Here is a 6,764-nt window from a genome sequence, read left to right on the forward strand (position 1 = left end):
ATGTCGAGTTAACAGGTTTCTTTTGTTGTCGCATTAAAAAATCTGCATAATTAGCGTGCTGTGACAAAATTCTTTTGTTTCAAGCCTGATTATGCGCGAACTTTCAGGGCTTATATTTTGGGTACACCTCTCCTATACGAATAAAGGAACCTATAACGTCTTGCTCAGAATTTCCTAACGATTCTACTGATATAACCGCATCATGACCGCACCATAATATGGAAAGCTAGAGCTCGAGAAAATTATAACTTTATCTTGATTTTACTCGACTTCTGACAGTTTTACAAGAACCAATTTGATATCATTGCGTTAAGAATTTTTTTTGCTATACAGCGGTAAAAATATTGCTCCTTATTCTTAAAAATTGAACTAGTAATTGGCAAAAAAGGAAAAACTAATTTTCATTTTTATCGTCAAATCATGTAGAAACCGTCCGATTTGTATGGCGAGCCGTCTTTTCTGGACTTTCATTTAATGACCTAATCAACGTTTTTACAATAGAATTTTCATTAAAAGTGATCGTTGAACTTTGAGTAATCAGAAAAGCTGTTTTTCCATCTCTTTACATTCCTCTGCTCACGATGATGATCTTGTAAATTTGATTTTGACATTTTTTTAAAAATTAGATTAACTCGAATTCCCAAATTAGGCTTTAGAAATATTTCCATGGTAGCACGAATATTTACATAAGTTCAAAGTTAATTTTTAGTTGTTGTTCAATATATACTTTTCCCCCGAATTTTCACTACAAAAAGACCTTTACGAGAGACTGATTTTTCTATTCAGTGTCTATTAGAGGAAAAATTGGTACAGGACTAGCGACAAGGGTCCTCTATTAAGATCTCAAAATTTCGCTAAGGGTTACAAAACACAATCCCGAAAAATTCACTCACAAAGGGTAACGATTTCCGAAAATCTGGATCAAAATTTGAAAATTTCGGCTAACATTTTAGAAAAAAATATCTTTAAGGGTCCCAAAAATGTCAAAATATTTACTCTTTTTAAGGGTCGATTTTTCTATTTTTGACTCAGACACATATGTATGCACCCGTCACCTTTGCAAACCCCCGCGGCCCGGACATATTTTTTTACCCTATACCTGTTACTCGTGAAAGTACCCATTTTCCTCCTAAATATCTTAACATGACCAAAAAATTGAGTGGGGTGAAAATAATATGGTTAATTTTTACTGGGGTGTGTCTAAAGTTTTAACCAAATTCAGGTCCAACTGAGACAAAATTGTGATTGAACCTCTCAGGTTCGTCACCCGTTTAGTTGACAAGTCAGCCACATTTGTTTGTATTTTACAGATAAATTATTTTCCTTCAACGAATTTTCTTTTAGTATTACCCTTTTTGTAATATTGTCAACCCGTATGGTGGAACATTGAAAGTTGTTTACATTTTTTTGGGTCCTGGATCAAAACGAAAGAAGGTAAGAAAAGAAGTTCTGCTGGTTACTCAATTATAATGAGAACCGTAGTGCTGTTGGTAGAGCATCCGTTCGCAAGGTTGTGGGTTCAACCCCCAACTGGGTCATACCAAAGATTCTAAAAATGGTACTCGATGCCTCTCTACTTGATGCTCAGTAATTAAGAGAAGAATCAAGGGTAAGGGGAGAAATCCAGGGAGAAAGAGTGGCGCCCTCCCCTACCTTTGGGTAGATAGCTATCGAAAGAGGAGCTTCGGGTTACCTCCGACTGTAGTCGCAGACTTACTTATAACGAGAACAAATAATATTGGGCATTTCAGTTGATTTATCACTTATGCCATAGCGGGGTGATTGTCCATTTAGAGATAGAATTAACTTAGGAATTAGCTATAGGTATCAATATGATACCTTAAAGGAAGAAATTTTGGCGGGAATTTAATTTGGCGGATGGCCAAAAAAGTTTTTTCAGAGGGAATTTAATTTGGCGGATGGACGAAAAAACTAAATTTGGCGGGAATTTAATTTGGCGGTCGCTTAAAAATTTAACCTTAAGATGGCGTCAAAACAGCGAAAAAATAGCAAAAACACCTTAAAAGAGATCATATTTTCAAAATGTTTAATTTGGCGGGAATTTAATTTGGCGGATTGCGGAAAAAAGAAATTTTGGCGGGAACTTAATTTGGCGGATTTCAGTCAAATCCGCCAAATCCGCCAAATTTTCTTTCCGCCAAAATTTCTTCCTTTAAGGTGAAATATCTTTAATTTTTAAGTCTGGTTAATGGAAAAGGAAATTAAATTGGCGATGGAATCGGAAAAAGGATCAACGGAAATGGTAATGAATGGAAATGGCGGCGGAAAAACGGAAAGGAAACAGATGTGAAAACAGAAAGGATAAAAACGGTAATGGTGGCGGAAACGGAAACGGCCACGGACAATATGGTCAATAGCCCAAAGACAACAAAAAGCCAGAAATTGAGGCATTGAAAATGAACATCCAAAATACGAATTCTTTAATTTTGATAGAAATAGAGTTTTGTAATTTTCTGAATTTCTGTAAAAACAAATACTTTTGTGTAAGGCGAGGCCAATTTAATTTGTTGTTTTACGGGCCAATTTACCCAAAAGAAAGGGTCGGTCGGTCGGTCGGCGAAAAAATAAATTTAAAAGTATAATATCACCTATAATGGCACCTATAAAATATCCTAAAAAGGCAGCAAAAACTACTAATCTTGACAAAAATGCGAAATAGAGAAAAAGACACAAAAAGCTCGAATTCATGAGTAATTAATATGTTAAAAATCAAGCATTAGTTGGAAAATAGCTATCCTAATATTAATAAGGATAAGTACACACTTAAAGCGAATGGACTTCTCGCAGAGTCTGCTAAATTGTGTGGGTTGCGTGGGTGCGTGGGTGCGTGGGTCGATATTTTTGCGTGGGTCATTTTTTTGCGTGGGTGCGTGGGTCAAAATATTTTTTGCGTGGGTCAAATTTTTTGCGTGGGTCAAATTTTTTGCGTGGGTCAAAATTTTTGCGTGGGTCATTATTTTTTGCGTGGGTCATATTTTGTGCGTGGGTCATATTTTGTGCGTGGGTCATTATTTTTTGCGTGGGTCAAAATTTTTGCGTGGGTCAAAATTCTCTTTGTAATTCGAAAAAATGCCTTCCCTTGAAATTCGAACTGGTCACATCCAAAATGTTGGATGTGTTTTACATAACACGTTTTGGTTTATTTTGTTTATTTTGCATAGCTGTAGCTGTCTTTTTATAAGAGGAAGCTTTATAGAATATTTTTAGAAGCTTTAAAGCTTCTTATAGCACGCTTTAATCTTTTGGGTTTCCCCTTTGAGTGTTAAAGAAAAAAGCAAATGGCGACAAAATCTGAGAATTTTTCTACAAAAGTTATATTCATTAGGCGACCGATTACTAAACAATTTAATGGTTGTCAATTATTTCGTCCACCCCACTTGTAATTTCCTTGATTTAAGTACATTAAAGGCCAATTTAAAAAATTGGACGAAATTAAGACGCTGTACTTTTTTTCAAAGCAATAGAAAAGGGAGGAAAAAATTAAAGTTATAGTGTTTATTTCCATGACACTGGAATCCTGAAATATAGCATGCTAAAATTCAAAAGTGTGATCCTGAAGTGTGTCTACGTGTCTACAAAAATTAGACGGGTGTGTGTTGATTCTGTATAATGTTATAGTAAATAAGTGCAGCTATGTAAAATAAACCACAAGGTGTTACTACATAAAAACTGTGTGCTTTTGTTTAGTTTTCGTAGATATATACACAACACATTTTTGTATAAGATAACTTGAAAATTTTAATTTGACAAAAAAAAACGTCTTAGCTAACTCGAAAGTTTTAATTTGGTAAAAAAATCGATTTAGCTAAAAAATCACCAAAAAAATAGTGACCCACTCAAAAACTTTGACCTATGCAAAAAATAATGACCCACGCAAAAAATATGACCCACGCACAAAATATGACCCACGCAAAAAATAATGAACCACGCAAAAATTTTGACCCACGCAAAAAATTTGACCCACGCAAAAAAAATTGACCCACGCAAAAAAATAATGACCCACGCAAAAAAAATGACCCACGCAAAAAATTTGACCCACGCAAAAAATTTGACCCACGCAAAAAATATTTTGACCCACGCACCCACGCAAAAAAATGACCCACGCAAAAATATTAACCCACGCAAAAATATTGACCCACGCACCCACGCAACCCACGCAATTTAGCAGACTCCTTCTCGCAACAGTAGAAACATTTGAGGTTACAATGCAGTGAACATGTAGCTAAATTCTAATAAATTTGGGCGAAAATCAACGCTTACGAGACATTTTTGTGAAAAGTTTTGTCAATTATAAGGGCAAATTTGGTCAAATTTTCCAAAATGTGGTCCAAAACACTTAATTTATCTCATTTTTTTTACACCCTTACAGTGCATTTTGGGGAGCCTGAAACTGTACCTTTCAGGATCGCGGGTCAATAACCACCCCTAAGGCCTCAGGTTGATGAGATTTTTTGAATAATGGGCTCTTCCAGAAAGTTTTTGTACATAGGGGTGGAGGATATTTTGGATATTTTTTGTCCGTGGTATTTAAAAATCTGCAAAATTTGTCTTGTTTTAGCGGCAAACTTGCTCTGATTAGGGATGATTTTGAATGTCCGGGGGTCAACTAATGCTTGTCCGGGGGTGAGATCCGCTGTCCGGTGGTCAAAATTCACAATGTCCAGGGGTAAATTTCCAAAAAATATTCTATCCTCCACCCCCCATATTCGATTTTTTTCTGGAAGAGCCCAATAAAAGAGAAACACAAGTTTTCGCAGGTTTTGTCCTAGAAAAGGCATTTTCCAAAAACAAAGAAAATCACAATAAAATAGACACAAAAATGGAATCAAAAAAATAAGCATTCAAAAAATAAACAAACACTAACTCAAAAAAACAACAATATTATAATAATTAAGATTAATTCTAAAAGTTTACAAACAAAAATAAAATATTTTAATGAGATAAAATTCTTCAGAACGCGAATATAACATTTTCAAACAGATGGTTGTCAAATCTAATTTATCGAAGAACACAAAACAGAGTTCTTAGGATTAAATTAATTCAGGATTAGCGAATTATTCGATTCCTCCAAAATCAAATTTTGTCCCATTAAAATAAAAATTTTTGACATTCATTCACCATTCTTTTAAAAAGTAAAATGTATAAAAAAATTTCACAGTTTTATCAAATAAATATAAGTGGTAAGTAAACAGCAAAAAAATAACGTATTAATTCACTTAAAGCTAGATTGAAACCCTAAAAGTGAGGTCTGAATCGCTAAGAAAATAATGCTGAGCTTGCAAAAAAACATTGCAGTGGTTAAAATCTAATCATCAAAACAAAATAGCGCGGGTAACGTCAATAGACCTTATCGAAGTTTTTGATTTTTCTAAAACAGCGATGAATTGTGGGATTGTTTCGGGGGTATTACAATAGAATTCTCTCGAGGAATTCCTAAGAGATTTCTAATGTAATACCCCCGAAACAATCCCACAATGCATCGCTTTTTTAGAAAAATCAAAAAACCCCGATAAGATCTATTAATTGTTCTATATTTGACAATGGAATGTTTTCTTTCTAAAATTACATACTCTCTGGTACCTAATAGCCGGGGAGTTTGGAATAAGCGGGGGGGGGGGGGGGGGGTTGGAAAAAATCTCAAAATTTAATAAGAGGGTTGGAATAAGAATGTCCTGGGTGGAAAATTTTCGAAAAATTAATTAGCGCTCCCCCCGGCTATTAGGTACCCGAGAGTAATACTGTATAGTCCATCAATTTGGAGCGCTTGCTTCGACGTTAAAAGTTTGAAGAATAATTTTAAAACGAATTGACTATATTGTTGATGGTTCAAATAAATATCTTGCATTGTTCTGCAGGGTTTCTACAAGATCCGTAAGCAGTTTTATATATGTATAGATCGACTTCGATGCCTAATGGTGTACTGCTATATGACACCCCCTTCTCAAAGACCAACTGGAAAAATTGTCCAAAATATCGTCCCCGGTGGAAAATTATCCTCCAATTTTTGTCCCCACTGAAAATAATCAAATAAACAAATCCTTAGCAGAATATGATGCTTATTTCATATCCAATGAATTTTCTGAGTGGAAAACAAAAGAATTGAAATCCCCAGTCATAAACAATATGGGAATATCAATCTCCATTGAGTTTCAATTTTATCCCCACTAGCTGAAAAGATTCTGCTGGGTCTGTGAGAAGAGGGTGTTATATGCTGACTATGCATGGTGATATATTTCATCCACTACCATCGAGGGTAAAATAAAAAATCCTTTCCTTTTCACTAACAAAAAATACGAATAAAATAAAATAACGAAGGTTGCAAAAAAATCACTACCCCAATGATAGTGGATGGAAACTACCAAGCGGCATTTATAACTGTCCCTTCGAAAATACTAAAAAAGACATCATTCTATCATCATTTTTCGCCTGAAATTGTTTCAGCATAATTTTCAGAAACTTCACATTGTGTCCAATGGAAAGTATCATCAAAATTAAGTATCATCGAAAAATTTCTTCGTGATTTCAGCCGTTGCTGTAGTGTCACCTTTGAGTATAACTTTGTTTGTGCATAAAAAATCCACTTTGTAAATACCCTAAAAAGGCACCTTGTCTAACATAATTGTATCGTATTTACAAGTTCACTACGTAGTAGAACATATCTGGCACACAACGTTGTTTCAACGTTAATCTAACTTAAATGGACGTTGTGAACGTTAGATAAACGTTGAAACAACGTTGTGTGC

Source organism: Clytia hemisphaerica, unplaced genomic scaffold (assembly GCF_902728285.1).
Source record: "Clytia hemisphaerica strain Z4C2 unplaced genomic scaffold, Clytia hemisphaerica genome assembly, whole genome shotgun sequence".
In the NCBI taxonomy this organism is placed as follows: Eukaryota; Metazoa; Cnidaria; class Hydrozoa; order Leptothecata; family Clytiidae; genus Clytia; species Clytia hemisphaerica.